Here is a 22,461-nt window from a genome sequence, read left to right on the forward strand (position 1 = left end):
GCTTCTTGCCCCTGTGACCCTGTGCTTTGCAAGTTGAGAGGTCTTAGTTCCAAAGGGAGAAATGCTCCCACCTGGAGACACATCACAATAGAATTTGAACTGGAAGCTAAGAATGCCACCTGGCCGCTTTGGGCTCCTTATGCATCTGAATCAACAGGCAAAGAAGGGAGTTACCATACTGGCTGGTGTGACTGATCCTGATTACCAAGAAGAAATCAGACTGATATTACATAATGGAGGTAAAGAAGAGTATGTCTGTAATGCAAGAAATCCCTTAGGGAGTCTTTTAGTACTACAATGCCCTGTGATTAAAGTCAATGGAAAACTACAGCAACCCAATCCAACATGACTACTAATGGCCCAGATCTTTCAGGAATGAAGGTTTGGGTCACCCCACCAGGCAAAGAGCCACGACCATCCAAGGTACTTGCTGAAGGCAAGGGGAATATGGAATGGGTGGTGGGAGAAAGTAGTTCTAAATAACAGTTATGACCACGTGGCCAGTTGCAGAAATGAGGACTGTAATTGATATGAATATTTCTGCTTTGTATGCATGCATCAAATATTTTTGTTTTCTTCACTTATAAAATATAAGATGTAAATGGGACTAGTGCATTTTCGATTGTATGTGTGTTCATTGTATCGTGTTAGGCGCAAGTATGACTCTATAAATTGTCTTTATTCAGAGGTTATGTATGGTTTAAGGAGACGTATACAGGTGCCAAGTTGCCAAGGGGTGGACTATGGTGGTTAAGATTGTGTGTCAACTTGACTGGGCCATGATTCTCAGTGGTTGGCAGTTGTATGATGTTATGATCACCCTCATGATGGGATCTGCTGTGAGTTGAAAGGGAGTTTCCTTGGGTATGTGGCCTGCATTGAATATAAGTGAACATTCTGGCAAGGCTCATGGCTTTTGCTTGCTCTGGATCCTGCACCTGGCTCCTGTTCTTCTGATCTCTGGTTCTTGGAACTTGAGCTAGCAGCATATCTGTGGTCTTGCTGGCTGATCTTGGAATTCATTGACCTTCACAGCATGTGAGCAATAGCCCTGATCTCTCACTTGCTGATCCTGTGTTTGTCAGCCCTTGTGGCTATATGAATCAGGAGAAGCCTCAAGCCTGATCCACAGATTTGGGACGTTCCAGTCTCTACAACCGCGTAAGCCATTTCCTTGATATAAATCTCTCTCTATATATATATTTATACACTTTACTGGTTTTGTTTCTCTAGAGAAACCAGCCTAAGACACCTGGGCATTCTGGTGGTCTAGATCACCCCATATGATATTATTGAGCTACTATATACCAACTTCAGAATCTTATAACTGAAAGATACATGAGCTGGCCATTATGTATTATGTAGACTCCAAAGGCAAAGATCATGTGAGCCATTTAAAACTTCCTCCCCTTGATATTAATAATACATATTGACATTATATTATTCTTCTATAGATGTGTTTTATATCTGCAAGGCTCCCAGTTATTGATAGCTCTCTGTAAAATAGTCAACACACTAAAATAATTCATTAGGGCAGATGCACATTGAGAGGTCATGAAATCCAAAGCTTAAGTGTAATAAAGAGTTGGACTAAACTTCTAAGCTGTACTTGAAACAATTCAAATTAGTTTATTGTAGAGAAGTAGTACCCACCCTAATAGTTAGTTAATCTGTATCAGTAACCCTAATATCATCCCACTGGGTAGTTAGGAATCGCAACTGACTTGACGGCACCTAACAACAACAACGACAACCCCAATACAATATTTACTCACCTTGGTGAGCCAATATTTTGTTTACCAGAAACATGCAGTGATGTTGTCTAACTGAAATTAATCAACATCTTCAGAGCATGGATTGTTTAGGAGAAGAACTCATGGTGTTCAGCTCATTTTATTAAATAAAATTGACTCAGCAGGGTTAACTGTTGGTGAATGTGGATGGTGGTGGCTTTGGCTAACTCTGACTCTTTGGGCATAGGTGTGTTAGCGTGCCTTATCTCGTGCTAGGGAGCCAAGGAAGTCTCCTTATATTCAGGACAGGCTCCTACTGCTGGAATAAATACTGGCAAGTTGTACAGTCTTTGCAGTTCCTAGTGAGTGCTGGGCGTGATTGGCATGCCCTGCAGAATGCAGCGAGGCTGGATAGGAGACAGAAGGGAAAGCGAGAATGATATCAATAGCCTCCATGGGGGATTTCCTTTAAAGCCTGCCATCTTGTCAACATTGTTTCAATACGACAGCTGAGGCTTTTGCCAAGTATCGAACATCTGACCCCATTTGGCTCGTCACTTTAAGCTGTGCCTTATTCTAAATGGAAGGGCTGACCTCTGAGAAGCCATAGTCTGAACCTGAGTTTGGTTCATCACCAAGTTCAAGATGATTATCTGAAGTTTGTTTGAACCTCAAGGGAAAATAAAATTGAACTGGACAATCTCACAGAGCGAATCTCTCCAGTGATTTTTGGCCTTTCAGCTTCTGCTTAGAAATGACATGAAAGCAGCTTTTGTCCTCTGGCCATTTAAAACTGGACGGTAGAATTGAGGCATATTCTATGCTGTTCTGATGGTAATCCAGCAGAGAAATAAACTTTTTAAACCATTTTCAAAATGAGAAATAGATGGACATGAAGTTTAATCTCAGGTTTAAATATTGTTTAAATTATGTTTCTTTAGCTAACAGATATTGTCATATACAACAGTTTATGCATTTCAGCTCCTAGAGAATGAGATTGTTTCCTATGAAAATATCAACGTTTAGGATGATTCAAATTAAAATCCTCAGAAGGATTGACTTTTGATCAAAGATGCAAAATAAGATACATTCTTATTGTGAGTAGCAAGCAAACTTTGGAGTTAGACTGGGTTTGAATTTTAGCTCTACCATTTCTTAGAGTTTAAACTGCAAGCAAGTTATTTAATCTCTTTGAACTTCAGCCTACTTATCTTTAAAATGGAGCTGGCAATGCCTCCTTTACAGACCTGTAATGAGGATTATATAACCTCTAAGCATAGTGTTGGGGCCCCGGTGGCACTGTGGTTAAAACAGTTGGCTGCTAACCAAAAGGTAGACAGTTCGAATCCACCAGCTGCTCTTTGGAACTCCTATGGGCAGTTTTACTCTGTCCTATAAGGTCTCTATACAACTAACTGGACAGCAATGGGTGGGAAAGCATAGTGTCTGGATCATTGTAAATTCTTTATAAATGGTGATTATTTTTAGTTTATCCATAGAGCACACTCTAGAAACTAATATATACAGTTAGCTTACAAAGTCACATTTGCGCCATCCCTTCCAAAGCAAAAGGTTGAATTGAAAACAATAATGCAATAATACCTTTGGAGGGTGGTTATTTATTTTATAAATGTTTACAAGACAGGGATCAGGTCCTTACATTTCATTGCATACTATAGATAATTGCTATTATATTTTCTTTAAAATATCTACCATGCCACTCTACTCTACCATCCAACATTTTAACAGTTTTAAAGGGGAAAAAAAAAACTTTATTCATAATGATAGGAAAGGGGAGGCTTTGCTTAGTTTAGAGAATAGAGTTTGAGGAGTTTTGACATTCATACTTCAGCCTTTGTAAACGGAGAATCATGATCATTTGTTGGATTGCAAGCTACTATGCCAGGAATTAGTAACTGTCCCAAGATGGCTTCAGAATATACACTAGTACTGAGTTGATTTAAAATGGCAATTGAGGACCAAATATATTAACTAGCTTGTGAATTTCAACTAGCCTGTGTAGGTAACTTTTCTTCCTAAATGTTTACCTGGTAATACAGTGTAACCTCATGTAATCAAATCAATAGTTAAATAGAAGTGGATTCATGGGTTGGTTTGTGACCACTTATATATCTACTTAACACATTATGATGCAGAATTTCAAGGGCCAGAAATCTGGATTTAAATGAATAGTTCCAACTATGTTTGTTTTTTCTTTTTCTTTTTTACCTCTACAATTTAATTAAACAGCTCTGTCAATTAAGTGAAGAGACTGCACATACTGTGCTTAAAGAATATTAATTTCAATGTTTTGAGGAAGGCAGCAGGATTCCAGCTACTAGACGGGACTATTGCAAAGCTAAAATGCCTGATTTCTTGTATGGCTGAAAATGTCTATAAAGGGAGTTCCAAAAGTGGTGTTTTCAAAATATTTAGAAAAAAATTATGATTGGGATAAGAGCTTCTTGTGGAGATTACTTTGAAGAAAAATGCCACTTGAATGGTAGGTAGTTTTAATGCTTAAACAATTTTGTTCCTTTATACTCATATACCACGTTGTTTTTATTTAAAAACTTAGTCTTTCTCCTGAACTCTAGCCTTGGGCGGCCCGTTTTTGTAATTCAAATTCCACTAAGGTTAATCTTGCAAAAATTAATAAATTGTATATTGTGAATTTAATCTTTGTCTTCATATCTCTGCCATGTTTTCTAGTTTACTTCAATGTTGTCATGAGCACAAGCAATAAAGATCATATCTTCTATGGGTTATCATGAAAAAAAATGAAATGGCCATACCACTGACCTGCATTTTTATAAAACTGCTGCTCCTAAAGACATTCTGATACTGGTATGGGGGATGCTTTATACTTCTTTTTCTTTCTCCATGTTCCAGTAAGTCTTCTTTCCATTTCACTATATTCACGTGTACTAAGGAGTAGCTCTTTCACCTATAGCACTGTACTATCTTTTCAACTAGCAATCTCGGTGTTCCTGTTCTTCCCTTGATCCTCCCTCCTTGCAGGAGTTCTATTTCTCCACTGATCTCACACAAGGATGCAGAGACGGTTGCCTGCTTGGACTTTTAAGAGTCTTTGAAAAGCCTCTCTCCTCAGCCTTCAGTCTTTACAAATCAACATTTGACTTGTTCTTGTTTGTACTTTGAACTGATAGGTGTTGCTTGGAAAGTTAAAATTGATAACCAAAAACTTTTAAAAGTCACAATCCTAATATAAATGTCATGGTCACTTTTTCTCAGAGTTATATATGCCAATGTATAACATGGGGAAATAATTATTCTACAAAGAAAACATAAGCAAATTTAGCCACAAATATCGAGCCAAAGAAATAAAGGCAACATGTTATGACAAGTTCAGATAAAAGAATGTTTTCAAATTAAAGAGAGATTCATATTCTAGGTCTGTGGACATCCCCTATAAATAGTGCAGAGGCCAGAAAACATGCAATTATTTCTCTGCTCTAAGAATGGTATATGGTTGGAACAACAGAATGATTCTTGAGGAAAACCATATGACTTTAGTTATATTTGTGCTTTGTTCTTATAATCCCTTTCCTTTTGCTGCAGCCAAAGGGCTATTAACCTAGTCTCTAAAATTCTGAAGCATCCTGAATCTTGTTTTACATGAACAACTAAACCTCTATTATATACTCATCACAAAATGAAATTTCTATAACTGAACATATGATCTTAAGATCTTCTTATGAGGGGCTGGTAATCACCAGAATTAATGACAGTGTTTGACTTCATGCAGCAATTTTCACAAAAGCTAGAGGACAACACTAAATTCTATGAGTTGCATTGTAATCAAGCTCCTCTTGTAATGAATGCTGGCCCTTAATTTATTGAAATTAATTTCAAAATCATGGTACCATACCTACTGTCTACTGTAGAAATAATTTATAAACATTAATTGCAGGAAAGAGAGGAGCTATTTGCTTCAAAAAGCCCATCAGCAAGCTGTCCTTCCTGTTTTATCAGTAAGCAAAGCTGAGAGCAAATAACAGATGGAACTGTCCCTTGGTGGCTGCACAGAGCACTCATGAAATATAGCACAATCTTCCTCCAGTGTGTTATGCTTTTAACAGTGGAAGATCAGAAGCAGGAGAGGTGTGGGCTAGAATGAATGACCGTCTCTGATGAAACATCCTTTTCTTCTAGGAAGATTCCTGTAGCAGATTGGGCTTTGGCAGTTGATCTCAGTAGTCAGATACAGTGTTATTACAAAATGCATGTCGATGATTTTGTGAGAGAGGGCTCAACCTCAGAAGACCAAGGTGAATCTAAGGACTGGTCTGCACTCTTAATGGGTGGCTAAATTCTACTTCCCTTATATTGCCATCAAAGACACCACAAAGCCACAAAGCCACCACAGAGACTGAAATTTGGTGCTCATTTACCGTCTGTCACAATCATTTCATCCTCTTGCAATGTTTTATTCTACTTAACTACAAAAAGGTGAGTATTTCAATGTTTTTTGTGTGGGTGTGTGTGGCTAAAAACATATGCATCTGTTATATGTACAAGCATATTAAGACCGATGATAAGGCTGCAGAAGCTGGAGTTAGTCTATACTTTTTTTTCCCAAATGGAAAAATCTATCAGCCCAACTTGCAGGGACTATGATTAAATAGCTTTTTAGGCAGTCAGGTAGGAAGTGGCCCACAATTCCGCTAGTAGTTCATTTGTTCATCCCTGGTTCACTATCACTGTTCATAGTAGCTGTTCTAAATATTTTCCACTTTCCCAGATTTCCAACTCTACCTCATTCCTTACATTTTAACACTGCTGTTATCTACTGTGGAAACCCTGGTGATGTAGTGGTTAAGAGCTATGGCTGCTAACCAAAAGGTTGGCAGTTCAAATCCACCAAGAGCTCCTTGGAAACTATATGGGGCAGTTCTACTCTGTCCCATAGGGTCTCTGTGAGCTGGAATCAACTTGACGGCAATGAGTTTGGTTATCTACTGTTAAAATGAAAAGATCAAGGCTGCCTGAGAGAACTCCTTTAATAAACAATTGTAATATGGCCCCCTCCAACTTAAAATAATATCCCTGTTCTCATTAATTCTTTCCTTCTCTGCTATTTCTTTCTCTATTCTTTCACAGGAAAACGTACGTTCTCATTTATAAAATTAATCCAGACACATATATTCTTAATTTTATCCAATTTCTTTCAGTCTTCAAGTATCCCATGAAATACTGAAATGTTCGACATTTTTCTCTTAAAAGCATCATTCTTACTGACTTGCAGTCACTCCTTAAAACCCAGCTGCTAGCAAGTCACTTCTGATTCATGGCATTCCCATGCATTTCAGAGAAGAACTGTGCTCTAGGGGGTGCGTATGGCTGTGACCTTTTGGAAGCAGATTGCGAGATCTTTCTTTTGAGGTGCTGCTGGGTAGTTTCGAACTGCCAGCCTTTTGGTTTAGCAGCCTAGCAGTTAACCATTTGTGCCACCCAGGAACTCCTATTTACTCCTTACAAAGGAAAAGGAACAAAGCATTACTTTCAAACCTATGTTGTCTTTCAAGCTACTATCTCTTGTATTCCTACATAACTTCTTGAAAGACTAGTCTATGGTTCCTGTCTTCATTCCTCTTCACTTAATTCACTCCTCTTTTTATTGCAATGTCACATTTCAACTCCTCATTCTTCTGAAAGTGTTTTATGAAAGTGCACAGTTCTTGTCTACTGGGGACCATTGTCACAGTGTTAAACTATTAAGCATCTGCATTCTTCCTGTTGGGGGGAAATTAACCAAGTTACCAAAACTTGGTGGGAGGCAAGGATTCACAAACTACAAGGATGAAGAGATCAGATGCTTCTCTCTCTGTGCCTAGGCAGGTAGGGTACAGATATGAAGTGTTAGCCTGGCAATTACATGATCCAGGGATAGAGGAGAAATAATTCAGAGGAGTAGCAGCTGCCTGGAGCAGAGGTGATAGAGGTGTCTACAGAGTCTGTGATGTCCCAACCAGACTTTTTCTATGGAATGTTTTATGATAACTTATCTCCTTTGGTCCCCACCTATTCTGTACCTGGTTTTCCAAGTTTCCCATAATTCTGTGAGCTATCCATTATCTCTTTCCGTAATTGAGACAGATTTTGTTTATATTCCTTTGAGTTAAAAACCTCGCTTCTACAGAAAATGGTACTTGGGAATGGGTTTAATGTAACAGAACCTTAAGGAAAGTGGATGTTAGGAGTGAGATATGGGATTGATGTTTAGGCTGGAGCTGAAGTCAAAAGAAATCCCATTAGTATTCAAGGACAAGACTCTGGCAGCCCATTGCATGCAGTAGTGAAAGAGCTAATTAAAGACAGCCTCTGGTCTCTGGAATGAAGGGCTCCCTGGGAATGAAACCCATTTGAGGCATGGCTTTGGGGGAACCAAGTTGCTACTGTCATTAAACAGATAAAATATAAGACTATGAGACACAGAATCTGTTTTGAGAGCACTGAATAGATGGAGAAAGGTAAATGATATGCACAACCTTTTAAATTCTTGATTATCACAAAGATTGAATGTCAGGGAATCTCTCTAACAATGCTAAAGGAGAGTCACTTAATTGTCTCAGCTACTTTCAACTTCTGGGAAGTTGGATATCAAACTCAGAGTTTGATATTATGGTTGCCAGATTGTAATATCAGTTAGCTCTACATTGAAAGTGAGACTACTGATCAGAAACGTGTGGAATCTTAGAATAGGACAACATGATATGCTTCCAAAAACTTGGAATATCCTCAACTCCTGGCCATGTCAGCCTTGGCAGTGGTGTGCTGGAGCTGGCTATCTCTGGCTTACGAGAACCAACCGAGTTTATATCTTCTCAACTCTGTGTTCAGGGACGTCACGTTGACAACTTGGAGTCAGCTATGGGAGGCGTATTTCAAACGTTACAAATTAGGGCTTCCCCTCTTCCCCTTTTGGAAGAGAGTTGTTAAACATTTACTAGCACATCACTGTTCTTGGAACCTGCAAAAGTACTTCCTCCCTTAGTTGATGAAGCTGTTTTCTTTTGCTTGGAGACTGTATTCCCTCTTCTGAGGGGGCAAATTTTCAAGGAGGAGCCAGTGTGCCACTTGGAGCTGCTTAACCCCTCATTATCGGCAGACTAGAGGTCAGATCTTGTAAGTCCCAGAGGAGCCAACTGCATAGTAAACCTGGGTGGAGAAGGAATGTTTTATCCATTTTATAATGCAAAATTTGCTATATGTGTAAGAAGGATGACTTCTAAGAGTGATCGACCTTGGACAAGTAAAGCATAATTTTACAAAGGGATGAGTGTATCAACCTGAGGTTCTGTATTGAGAGTGGTAGCCAGAGTGGCTGCAGTTGACCCGATTCCTGGCTCAGTTGCTTACCTATAATCTGAACTCAGTGGGTACTTGGAATAGTGAAGGGGAGATGCTAGAAATCCCATGAATAATGTAGAAGATGGAAGCAAGAAACTCTGGGGGACTTCTCACATGCAAACCATCCTCATTCTAATTATGTTCCCAGAGGATTCCCTGAGTGGTGCAAACAATTAATGTGCTTAGCCGCTAAATGAGAGGTTGGAGTTTCGAGTCCATCCAGAAGCACTTTGGAGAAAAGGCCCAGCAATCTATGTTTGAAAACCCAGCCACTGAAAACCCTATGGAGCACACAGTTCTATGCTGATACACGTGGGGTCACCGTGAGTCAAAATCAACTTGATGGCAACTTCTGCTATTGTTTTTAAGAGATCCAGAAGCTAATTTCATTAGCAAGATCTTCACAAATGTGCTGATGAGAAGAGAATCATCAATTTCAAAAGAGCTTGTGCTGCTGTTTTTGGTAAGCTGAGGAAGCTGGTGGCAGATACTAGAGTTGAAATGGTTTCCCAGAATGAAATGAGGAGGAAATTGTTCTAGGATGGTAGAGGCCAAACAGCAGTATTCAAAGGTAAGAGGCAAAATAGTGTGTTTACCATAGAAGAGAGCATGACAAACTCATCAGTCAGAATGTTCGGATATACAGGAATCTTTACTAGTGGCTGGCTAATCATCAAGACCCTTGACTGAAAGAGGTGGTAGTGCATTAGTCCCACACGATTGTGGAACAGGCTGCATAAGCTCAATTACCACCATTGCTGAATAATTGATTCCCATCATTACTAGCCCCCACTTTGTTTCATGATATTTCTTCTTTCTCCCTCCTCCTATTCCAGTCCTTATAAAAGTTTAAGATTAACTGAAGTTTCTCCTTGGAGGGTGGCAAAACATATTGATAACCCTCAAGGATTGCCAGTAATAGGATTAACTCATCTGCGACGTGACAACCGTGATTATCGCGAAGAGAAACTATAATCCTGTCTGTATAAAACCTTCGGCCAGTCTCCAATTCGAGGAGACAGGTTTTTGGAGGAGCTCATTCCCCTCTGTCTCCTATATATAGATATACAATAAAACCCTCTTGCTGCTCACCTCGCCCCGTCTCAGTATTGGCTTTTGCAGCAGGTGGCTCAGGTCCGCGTTTTGTGGAAACAACTGTATTACAGAAAACATTCCACAACTGGTAAACATAGGTCTGATTTGGGCCACCATTACAGAGTGTTGCTCTTCTCCACCCAATTCTCCAGCCTTGAGTTAGTTCCATAATCAAGAATCTTTTGATAATAGACTGTGTAATAAATACCACTCATACGTGCAATAAATCTTCTTCCTAGTCTTTACTACAGAATTTGTGACCATTTACTATGTACTGCAGATATATAGCCTTTAATCTTTTTAGCATGTACTTTGTTCTGGGTTAAGGTCCCTGGGTTGCACAGTGTGTGCTTGACTACTGTCTTAGTTATCTAGTGCTGCTATAACAGAAATACCACAAGTGGATGCCTTCAACAAAGATAAATTTATTCTCTCATAGCCTAGGAGGCTAGAAGTCAGAATTCAGGATGCCAGCTCCAGGAGAAGGCTTTTTCTCTCTGTTGGTTCTGGGGGAAGGTACTTGTCATCAGTCTTTCCCTGGTCTAAGAGATTCTCCATGCAGGAACCGTGGGTCTGAAGGACACACTCTGCCCCTGGTGCTGCTTTGTTGGTGGTATGAGATCCCCATGTCTCTCTACTCACTTCTTTCTTTTATATCTCAAAACAGATTGGCTTAAGACACAACCTAATCTTGTAGATTGAGTCCTGTCTCATTAACATAACTGCCTCTAATTCTGCCTCATTAACAACATAGAGGTAGGATTTACACACATAGGATAATCACATCAGATGACAAAATGGTGGACAATTGCCCAATACCGGGAATCATGGACTAGCTAAGATGAAACACATTATTTTTAGGGGGCACAATTCAATTCATAACAACTACTAACCTAAAAGTTGGAGAGTTCAAACACACCCAATGATGCCACAGAACAAAAGCCTGGTGATCTGCTTCTGTAAAAGATTTCAGCCAAGAAAATTCTATGGAAAAGTTCTACTTTGTAACACATGAGGTCACCATGAGTTGGAACCAGCTTGATGGCACCGGGCTTGGTTTGGTTTTGGCTTTTGTTCAGAGTTTATTCAGAATGGCTGTCCTTTGAATTCCAAAGAGCTACTCCTCTTTCCAAAGAAGCCCTGGTAGCATAGTGGTTAAGTGCTTGGCTGCTGACCTAAAGGTCGGTGGTTCCAACCCGCCAGCTGCTCTGTGATAGAAAGACGTGGCAGTTTGCTTCCATAAAGATTACAGCCTTGGAAACCTCATGAGGCAGTTTTACTCTGTTCTATAGGGTTGCTATGAGTTGGAATCGATTCAACAGCAATGGGTTACTGCTCTTCCCACTACTCGTCTGTCAGTTTGTTGTACTATGGTGGCTTGTATGTTGCTATGGTGATGGAAGCTATGCCGCAGGTATTTCACCCAGGGTAGACAGGTTTCCGTAGAGATTCCAGAGTAAGACAAACTAGGAAGTAAGGACTGACGATCTAATTCTGAAAATTAGCCAATGAAAACCGTATGGGTTACAACAGAATATTGTTCAGTACAGTGCTGGAAGATGAGCCCCTAGGTTGGAAGTCACTCAAAATATACGGTAGCCACAACAATAAACTCGAGTATACCAAGGATTGTGAAGATAGTGCAGGACGGAGCAATATTTCCTTCTCTTGTACATGGGGTCGCCATTACTTGACTGCAGCTGACTACAACAACAACTGTTCTTTTATAACAATGATCAAGCAAACATCAAGACCAGGGTATTACATTCTAAGGGTAATGTGCTTTTAGGGATCATCATTCACATAAACATTTTCAGGTACCAAATGTGTTTTGGCTTTTTAACAGAAAGAGACTGCTTGCATTTCAGGTTCTGCTGATATAAACACATTCTAGAATCTGGCTACACCAATATTTCATGCTAGCTATTATCTGTACGTGAGTAGAATGCTAAGCAGCTGTAAATTTCCTTTACATATAGTAAACATAACCTGGAAAAGGGAAATAACCAGAGCTCTGTAGAGTGTTAAACATGGACTCTGAGCTACCTTAACTTCTGGAGACTAAGAATACCACTGTGGTCTATAGATCAGAATGACAAATTGTACTTCCGTTATTAAATAGAGTTTTGATCTGAATCTGGCCCTAGGTAGTCCAGTCTTGTGGTTATTTTTCTGAGTACCTAATTGGAATAGGTATCTTTAGCAATAGACAGAATCCTGCACTGAGTCTTTAAACCACGGGGTAGGGCTGTTATGATAGGAAAGGCTAAGCTCCTAGAGATGTCCCTACCTAATAAGGTACTGTAAGCCCCTGGGTGGCTCAAATGGTTAAGTTGGTTCGAACTCATCCAGAGGCATCTTGGAAGATAGGCCTGGCAATCTACTTCCAAAAGGTCCCAGCATTGAAAACCTTATGGAACAGTTCTACTCTGTACTCACGAGTCAGAATCGACTTGACAGCAACTAACAATAAGGTACTATAATCCAAAGCAATGTTGCATCCATATGTAGATCCTGCATACTAAAGATGTCATCAAAATCATAAAAAACATAGGGTTGATTATTCCTTTAATATCTCTATTTAGGCTTGTGCAGAAGATGTATAGGTTTAGGAGATGTGGCCATACTGAATTATATATTCTACCCCCGGGTTTTCATTTAACGAATATATGCGTACCAAACAGGAGTCATGCTAGGTGTTGGGGGCATAATGACGAGCAAATCTTGACATGGTTTTTGATTTTGTGGCATTGATATTTCAGTTGCAGAGACTGACATTCCTCAAGGTAATTCTATGAGCATTTGTTACAGAGGAACCCTGTGTTGTCCTGGTGTGTAGGGGAGGATGTTTGGAGGACAGAAAAGGAAACATGTCCTCCAGTAAGTGACACTTCTGATAAACTCTGAGGCAGTGGCAGGTAGGCAGAGTGCTTACCTGTAAGTACCTTTAGTACTTGGCAAAGGAGAAGGAGCAAAACCCCACGGACAAAGGAATCTGTGCAACGACTCTACAGCAGGAGTGATTAGTGTCCTTGAGGAATTGAACAAAGGAGAGTGTACCTGCAATGAGGACTCTGAGGGCTAAGTGGTGAGAGAGGAGGCTGAAGTCGGGGGCCTTGACTTGAAGGATTTGGCCTCTGTCTTAAGAGCAATGGGGAGTCAACTGTATGGTTTTAAGCAGGGAGATGTCATGATTAAATTAAGAGACTTCTCTGGCTACAGTGGGCATGAAGCGGAGGTGGCCAGAAATATTAGCGAGTTGTTATAGCAATCCAAATGAGATTTGTTATATAGATATAAAACCAAAAACAAAACCCGTTGCCATCGAGTCAATTCAGACTTACGGCAACCCTATAGGACAGAGTAGAACTTCCCCATAGGGTGTCCAAGGAGCAGCTGATGGATTTGAACTGCTGACCTTTTGGTTAGAGGACAAGCTCTTAACCACTGCACCACCAGGGTTCCTATATGGATATAGAAATAGGTAAATAGATCTATCTACCACCCATAGATAGATTTATTAGTTTGTCAGTTTGCCATATTTTGGTGGCTTGGATGTTGCAATGATGCTGGACGCTATGTCACCAGTATTTCAAATACCAGCAAGGTCATCCAGGGTGGACAGGTTCAATGGAGTTTCCATGGTAAGGGTAGGAAGAAAGGCCTGGTGATCTACTTTCAAAAAGTAGCCAATGAAAACCTTATGAATCACAAAAGAATATTGTCCTGTATAGTCCTGAAAGATGAGCTCCCTAAGTTGGAAGACACTCAAAATACACAGTGGCTGCAATAATCCAACATGGCACAAGATGTTCTGTTGTGCATCAGGTCACCACAAGTTTGAGAGGATTCAATGGTAACTAACAATAGACAGATTTATCAGATATCTAGAAGGTGATATTAGTAGGACTGGTAATGGATTAACGGTGATGGGTTGAATATTGGGGATGAAGCAATAGGAGATTTAAAGGTATACTGTTAGGTTTCTGACTTGTATAACATCCAGCTTGTATTCACAGAGAATAGAAACACTGAGTGAAAATCATTTGGGGCCAATGATCATGCATTTGTTCTCGAACATGTAGAGTTTGAGGGCCCTGACACATTCATGTCAAGATGTTGAGAGAGGTGTTGCATTAGACATAAGTATGAGGACCAGTTTGGTGATGAAATAATATGGGAGTCACTAGTTCATAGATGGTCAGTGAGGCCAAAGACATTGAGAAAATGTCACAGAGTGAGAAGAGCAGAGCCTGAAGCTGCACAAGAACTCCAACACGTGAAGTCCACCTGGGATGGAGTGAGTACAATGTGATGTATTCAGCATTCAGCATGGCCTGATCAAAAAGGAGATCAGCGTTTCAGGCCCTCTCATTTCTTACTAAAACCAAAAATAAAAAATAAAAAACCAAACCCGATGCTGTCGAGCGGATTCCAACTCCTGGTGACCCCATGAGACCGAGTAGAACTGCGCCATAGAGTTTCCAAAGAGCGCCTGGAGGATTTGAACCGCCAACCTTTTGGTTAACAGCCGTAGTACTTAACCATTACACTACCAGGATTTCCAACATGGAGTGCTTCACGATTTTGCATGTCATCCTCGTCTCAGGGGCCATGCTAATCTCTGTATCGTTCCAATTTTAGTGTATGTGCTGCCGAAGTGAGCATCGTTTCTTACTAGCTTACTCTTAAGACAGTGAAAACAAATAAACACCACACGGTCCAAGTCAGATTGTAATGTTTGGCTGCATTTATCTAGTCCGGATAATCTTGGGTGTTAAGTATTTGATCAGGTGATTTAAATAAAGTGTAAAATATCTCTTTTATGAAATGATTTTCTGATATTGTCTACTTCGCTCTTATCCCCATTTCTCTCTTTTGCCTTTTTTAATACTTAGCAAGCTCTGCTGTATACAGTTGGCCCTCCGTATCCTGGGTTCCGTGTCTGCAGATTCAACAACTGTGGAATGAAAAAAAGGGCTTGAAAAGACTGAGAAAGCATTAAGTGATAAGCGTTAAGCATTAACAATTATTTACACAGCATTTTCACTGCATTAGGCATTATAAGTAATCTACAGGTGATTTTAAGTATACAGGAGGATGTGAGTAGGTTACATGCAAAGACTATGCCATTTTATGTAAGGGACTTGAGAATGTGTGGAATTTGGGGGGGGGGTCTCCGAAACCAATCCCCCACGGATACTGAGGGATGACTGTATTTAAATTTCTGAGAATTTGTATACTCCTCAAATCTGGGAAAGTTGGCAGAAGTGTTTCATTCACCTTTGTGTTTTCAATGCTGGTGTGGTGCCCCCCATGACAGTAATAGTAAATGCTTCTTTCTCTTCTAAACACTTATTTTTTTCCGTAAAATGTATTCAATGCCTGATGTAAAAACAAAACAAACACCAAATGACAATAAGTAAATAAATAAAACATATTCATGCTGCTTTCGCCTGAAGATAAGCTGGCTATTTAATCTGGCTCAAAAGTAATCATCAGGTACATTAATAAGGTAACGGCGATCTTTGCGTATTTCACTTTCCTTAGTTTAAAACTGCATTTACAAAACGTGGCCACTGGGGGGAAGCATAGTGCAAAGCTAGCATTTAGTTGTCCTCCAGGGTAGATGCAATGTTTCAGGTCAATTGAAGGCTTTTTCTCTGCCAGTTAATGTCAGGAGCGCCTTTGTGGGTCTGTCTACTTTCCCTTTTTCAAATTCCTTTCCCTTCCTCTTATTCCTGGGTTCTCCGTGGGTTAAAACTTATGTTTTTAAAATTTACAGAAGCTTAATAATCATGAAAACCAAGTGGAGGTTGGCACAGTGCCGTTTTTTGCTCAACCTCGTGGGCATGCTAGGGTAATTGTAATTATTTACATTTGGCATCCAACTGACTGAACGGGCAACATTGCCTTTTTTTTTCGATGAGTACCCAGGCTATTAAATTAACAGGTTAACGTGGCTACAGCGTTTCGCCGCCTACTATCCCCACAGCTATAGTCAATCTGCCACCTGTTTATTTTCATAAAAATTCAATTACGGCACCACCAGTTATTCTTCTTATGAAAGCAATTAACTTCGGGCAGTTTCAGGCTGCAAAGAAATGGCAGGCGGACCTGTTCCTTTCTTCCTTTTTGCTCCCTTTAGCCGCTAGCAGCTTCTTTGGCTAAGTGACTGAGCACCTTCACACCAGTGAAAAACGAAAGGATACCCTAGACCGCTGTGCACTGTCATGTCGGTGAAAAAGCAAAAACTGAAGAATCACAAACAATCCTTTTGCCTCCCTGTGTCCAAGCAGCAGGGAAGCCTGAGAAGCCGAGGGATGCGAGCAGCAAACCCAGCAGCCAGGGCCACAGAGCCGCTCCCGTGTTATTGAAACGCACACCAAAATGAAAAAGGAATTGCTTTAAAAATGGTGCATTTTTCTTCTTCTTTATCTTTGCAAACAATATGCCTGTGTAGATAAAGGTTGGTAAAATGCTACAGCATCCTAGCTAAAGCAACAACACAATTATGATGAGATAAAACCACATTCATCTTTGCTTCAACAATATTGATACAACCAACGGCATTGCAAAGCAGTTGCATTTCTTTTCCCCTTTAAGAGAAACGAGTCTTTAGTAGCAGGTTGAAAAAGCTGACTTGCACATTTTTTTTTTTTTTTAATGTCGGATTCTCTTTGTCATATTTCTTTCCTTTTTTCAAAAGCCCATCAATAAAAATAGAAATTACTGCATCTTACATCTAGTGATTTCCTATGTGATCTAATTGTTGAACCCAGATTGAGGTTCTTGCTTGCCATTAACCCTCTAATGCCATTGACACTGATTTTATTTGAAAAAATAATATTTACTGTAAATGTGTAAACATAGATTTAAGAGCAGGTTAGACTCTGAAATGATCAACTAAATCATACCCAGGTTTCAGGATAAGACAGATGCTTCACCATAAGTAGGTTTGTTACCAGTTACGATCAAGGTGGGGTCCCCGGGTGATGCAAAAGGCTAACCATACTCTGCTGCTAACAAAGAAATTGGTAGTCCCTGTCTTGGAAGAAAGGCCTGGTAACCTACTTCTGGAAAATCAGCTATTGAAAACCCCATGGAGCACAGCTCTACTCTGACACACATGGGGTCTTCATGAGTAGGAATCAATTTGACAGCAATCGGTTTTTATCAAGGTGTAATTGTTAGCAATAAACTCAGGGAATCTAACTTCAAAAGAGAAATAACTAAGGTACAAATAGATGATAAAATCCCAACTGAGCCTAAGCCCCTAGTTAGGGCAGGTGGATGGAGGGTTCAGGTTAATCTTCCAAATTGTTACATGTCCCAGTTGATCCCTGAGCAACATTTGCTCAGGCAGGCATGGATGTCAGATGGTCAACATTCTCAACATACTCCCAGGGGATCGAATGAGTATATAAATATGTCCTTCCTTCCTTCCTACATTTGAAAGTTCCTTGTGCCCAGCAGCATTAGTATGCTGCTGAGTGGAAAAATGTAATAAAGTGGACTTTGAAGGCAGCATGTCGCAGGAAAAAGATACGGTCTAATTAAATTTAATCTTCTTTTAAATGGTCACTCAAAAGAGAACTCTGTTAAAAGTTCAAAGGGGCATATATGAATCCTCCCCAGGCAAGTCTATACCTACGGATAACATCTGGCAGTTGGAAGAGTGAAGGGGAATTTAGAATCTGTGTTTCATCTTGATAGGGCTGATGGGACTTTAATGAAGAAAGACCAATATCCTGTGGCTGTGAGACCACATCCTCTGCTGTAAAAGGAGTTCAAGTTCACTGTCTTGAAAATTGTCCTTTTCCTATCTTCAAATATTTTTGTGGGTCCTTTTCTTTTTAGTTCAAAGTGGACATTAAAAAGGGTTTTAAGTGTTTATTCTTCATCCTAGATTTTGGGCAGATGCCTAATTTCCTTTGCTTCCTTACCTCCTGAAGAGTTTCAGTTTTTTTACCTCTTCCATAATGAAGCAAACATACAACTCAGTACTTTGTAGTCTGAGTTAAAGCAAAACTAAATGGACCATGTTTATCTGATCAATTAAGGCATTGCCTACATCCTTAGAACTGATGTTTCTCATTTAAGCAGCATTCCATACAATCCTCAGGAAATTAACAACAGAGATTGAGTTTGGGGAATGGGGTCATTATACAAAGAAATGTAGGAAGAGTGTAAAAGAATTTGACTGGGCTCCAATATAAGCTACATTAACTGACTAGGCTCCAATAGAAACTGAAGAATGTCTTTGTAGAAGTGGAAGTGCAGAAAAACATCAATAAAAGTTCCCAAAATAGAAGTTTGAATTAAAACCCTATTATGTAAAGTTATCTACTAGATTTAATAGTCTTTGGAGTAACTAATGTTTGTAATTTTTTTTTTTAAATCCTTTTTTTCTCTCAGAGATTGTTGCTGTTGTTGCTAGGTGCCATCAAGTCAATTACAACTCACATCGACCCTACATGTAACAGAACAAAACACTGCCCAGTCCTGTGCCAGCTTCACAATCGTTGCTATGTTTGAGCCCATTGTTGCAGCCACTGTCAATTCATCTCGTTGAAGGTCTTCCTCTTTTTCTCTGACCCTCTAATTTATCAAGAATGATGTCCTTCTCCAGGGGCTGGTCCCTCCTGGTAACATGTTCAAAGTACATGAGACGAAGTCTTGCCATCCTCACATCTAAGGAGCATTCTGGCTGTACTTCTTCCAAAACAGATTTGTTGATTTCTTCTGGCGGTCCATGGTCAATTCAATATTCTTCACTAACACCATAATTCAAATGAATCAATTCTTCTTTGGGCTTCCTTATTCATTCTCCAGTTTTCACATGCACATGAAGTGGTTGAAAATACCATGGCTTGGGTCTGGTGCACTTTAATCCTCAAGGTGACATCTTTGCTTTTAAACACTTTAAATTAAAGAGATCTTTTGCAGGAGGTTTGCCCAGTGCAATACATTGTTTGATTTCTTGACTGCTGCTTCCATGGGCATTGATTGTGGTTCCAAGTAAAATGAAGTCCTTGATAACTTCAATATATTCTCCGCTTAGCATGATGTTGCTTATTGGTTCAGTTGTGAGGATTTTTGTTTTCTTTATGCTGACGTATAATCCATACTGTAGTGCTTCAAGTCCTCTTTGCTTTCAGCAACCAATGACCAAAGACCAGACTAGTTGCAGGATAATATCAAGGGTATCATACATGAAGAAAGTAAATAGTCATTAAAAAGACAAGAAAGAAAGAAAAGACCAAAATGAATGTAAGAAGAGATTCTGAAACTAGCTCTTGAACATAGAGTAGCTAAAGCAGATGGAAGAAATGATGAAGTAAAAGAGATGAACAGAAGATTTCAAAAGGTAACTCAGTAATAAAAAGTAAAGTATTATAATGAAATGTGCAGAGACCTGGAGTTAGGAAACCAAGAAAGAAGAACACGCTTGGCATTTCTCAGGCTGGAAGAACTGAAGAAAAAATTCGAGACTCAAGTTGCAATATTGAAATATTCTATGGGCAAAATAGTGAACTATGCAGGAAGCCTCAAAAGAAGATGCAAGGAATACACAGTCACTGTACAAAAAGAATTGGTCAATGTTCAACCATTTCAGAAGGTAGCATATGATCAGTAACCTATGGTATTGAAGGAAAAAGTCCAAGGTGCACTGAAGGCATTAGCAAAAAAACAAGGTTCTAGGAATTGCTGGAATACCAGTTGAGATGTTTCAACAAACAGATGCAGCACTGGAAGCACTTGCTTATCTATTCCAAGAAATTTGGAAGATGGTTACCTGGCCAACCGACTGGAAGAAATCCATATTTGTGCCCATTCCAAAGAAAGGTGATCCAACACGGTATAGAAATTTTTGAACAATATCATTAGTAACATACTCAAGTAAAATTTTACTGAAGATAATTCAAAGTGTTGCAGCAGTATATTGACAGGGAACTGCCAGAAATTTAAGTTGAATTCAGAAGAGGACATGGAATGAGGGATGTCACTGCTGATGTTAGATGAATCTTGGCTGAAAGCACAGAATACCAGAAAGATGTTTACCTGTGGTTTATTGACTATGCAGAGACATTCGACTATGCGGATTATAGCAAATTATGGATAATATTGTGAAGAATGGGAATTCCAGAACCCTTACTTGTGCTCATGTGGAACCTGCACATACACCAAGTGGTGGTCTTTTGAACAGAACAAGAGAATATTGTGTGGTTTAAAATTAGGAAGGGTGTGCGTCAGAGTTGAATCCTTTCACCATACTTATTCAAACTGCATGCTGAGCAAATAATCTGGGCAACTGGACTATATGAAGAAGAACAGAATATGGCATCAAGATTGGAGGAAGACTCATTAACAACCTGCAATATGCTGATGACATTAAGCTTGCTTGCTGAAAGCAAAGAGGACTTGAAGCACTTACTCCTGCAGATCAAAGACTACAGCCTTCAGTGTGGATTACACCTCAACATAAAGAAACCAAAAATCCTCACAAGTGGATCTCGGCGATTAGCATTCGCTTAACCACAGTTCAACAGGGAGTACTCTATAAATAGTACTATTCTAAGCTGAATAATAGATTTAAAAGAGAGAGAGAGATCACAAATTAAAGCTCCTATAGGAGTTTACAATTTTTTTTTTTTCAATCTGGAAGCCAAACTGATCAACACCAATTAATTAAAATAATATAAAATGGTAGGTAATTGAACCCCAGACTGTCCCAAGTCAACATTCTGTTCCCCCCTTCCTAGTAATAGTTTGAGACAACAATACTCATTTGGCTCCTTGTCCAGCTAGCCCAGGACTGGTGCACACGACTGTTCCAGAAAGACAGCAAAACTTCTTTCCTCAAAAACTCTGCTAGATTTGTTAGTCCCTGGTTTGAAAGAATCATGTAGTCCAACTGGCACCAACACATTTAACTTAAGGCTGCATGAGGATAATGATTGCATTTTTTTTCATGTTTGGCAGATTCTATGAAGAGTGCCTTCCAAATTCAAAAGTTTCTTTCCAGAATTGTGGCTTGGCAGGAAAACTAATGTACATGTGTAGATTTTTTTTTTTAAAGTGGATTTTAATGCTAGAGGTATAGAGGTAACCTGAATTTTTACAGTGAATTTCCTCAGATTCCAAGTTTTAAGCATTTATGGTCTTCAAATGTAAAAGGAAAAAAAAAAGGCAAACTTAAAGATAAGCTCTCGCACCCATGTTACTGTTGTTAGGTGCCGTTGAGTCGGCCCCTGACTCGTGGTGACCTCGTGTACAACTGAATGCAACGCTGTCAGATCCTGAGCCATCGCTATTGTTGGCTGTGGATCTGACTTTCGTGATCCATAGGGCTTTCATTGACTAATTTTCAGAAGTAGAGCTCCAGACTTTTCCTCCTACTCCATTTTAGTCTGGAAGTGCCACTGAAACCTGTTCAGCAGCATCGCAACACGCATGCCTCGACTGAGGGTGGGTGGTGTCTGCGCACTGAGGTGCTTTGGTCAGTAATCAATCCCTGTTCTCCTGCATGGAAGCTGAGATCGCTACCATTAAACCATACCCCTCTCCAGAAAAGTTTTTTCTCTCTGATTTGGTATCCTATATGATTTATTTTATGCATTTAGGCTCCCCCCTCCCCCACAAGGAAGTGGATGACTCCTGTTCAGACATTTGTTAAAACTGCAATCTTTTAAACTTGATCTATTACCTAAGTTATATGTGACTGATAGTGATCTGCGGAGATTTAGTTTTCCTGTCCTGGGGAAAAACTGTTTCAAGATGGTGCATTTCTTGACAAAGTGCTGTGCCAATTTAATGGAAAACATATTTCCCAATATACTTACAAATAAATTTTCATATCATTAAATTGTATTTTATGTGGCAAATTTGGATAAATTATATACATGTTTAGAAAAAATTCACTTATATTTTAACCCCTGGATCAATGTTACTGATTATATCGTAATTAGCTCATTATTTGCTTTGTTCCAGTCTTACACTAAATATCTTGGTTTATCTAACATTGATGTAGATGTTCTTGAGTCTACCTGTATCCATAAACAGACTAATGAGATGCCAATTTTGAAAAGGATGAGGAGTAGGAAATGTTATATTCTATTGCTTATGTTCTATTTTTGGAGATGTTTCAAAATTGTCTTGGCTATCTTGAAAATGAGGATTCTTCTCTTTCTTCTTATCAACAGATAATTGGTAAAATTGATTCCAATTTCATGTTGGAAAAAATGTGGGTGGTTCC

At 39.5% G+C, this 22,461-nt stretch overlaps 1 non-coding gene across 1 annotated transcript; it reads right to left on the minus strand.

Annotated features, from left to right (window-relative positions):
- Window positions 1-14,765: 14,765 nt before the first annotated feature.
- Window positions 14,766-14,870, minus strand: LOC111822208 (U6 spliceosomal RNA). Its single transcript, XR_002825480.1, has one exon. It is a non-coding gene; the product is annotated as a U6 spliceosomal RNA (small nuclear RNA).
- Window positions 14,871-22,461: the final 7,591 nt, after the last annotated feature.

Source organism: Trichechus manatus, unplaced genomic scaffold (assembly GCF_000243295.1).
Source record: "Trichechus manatus latirostris isolate Lorelei unplaced genomic scaffold, TriManLat1.0 scaffold00139, whole genome shotgun sequence".
In the NCBI taxonomy this organism is placed as follows: domain Eukaryota; kingdom Metazoa; phylum Chordata; class Mammalia; order Sirenia; family Trichechidae; genus Trichechus; species Trichechus manatus.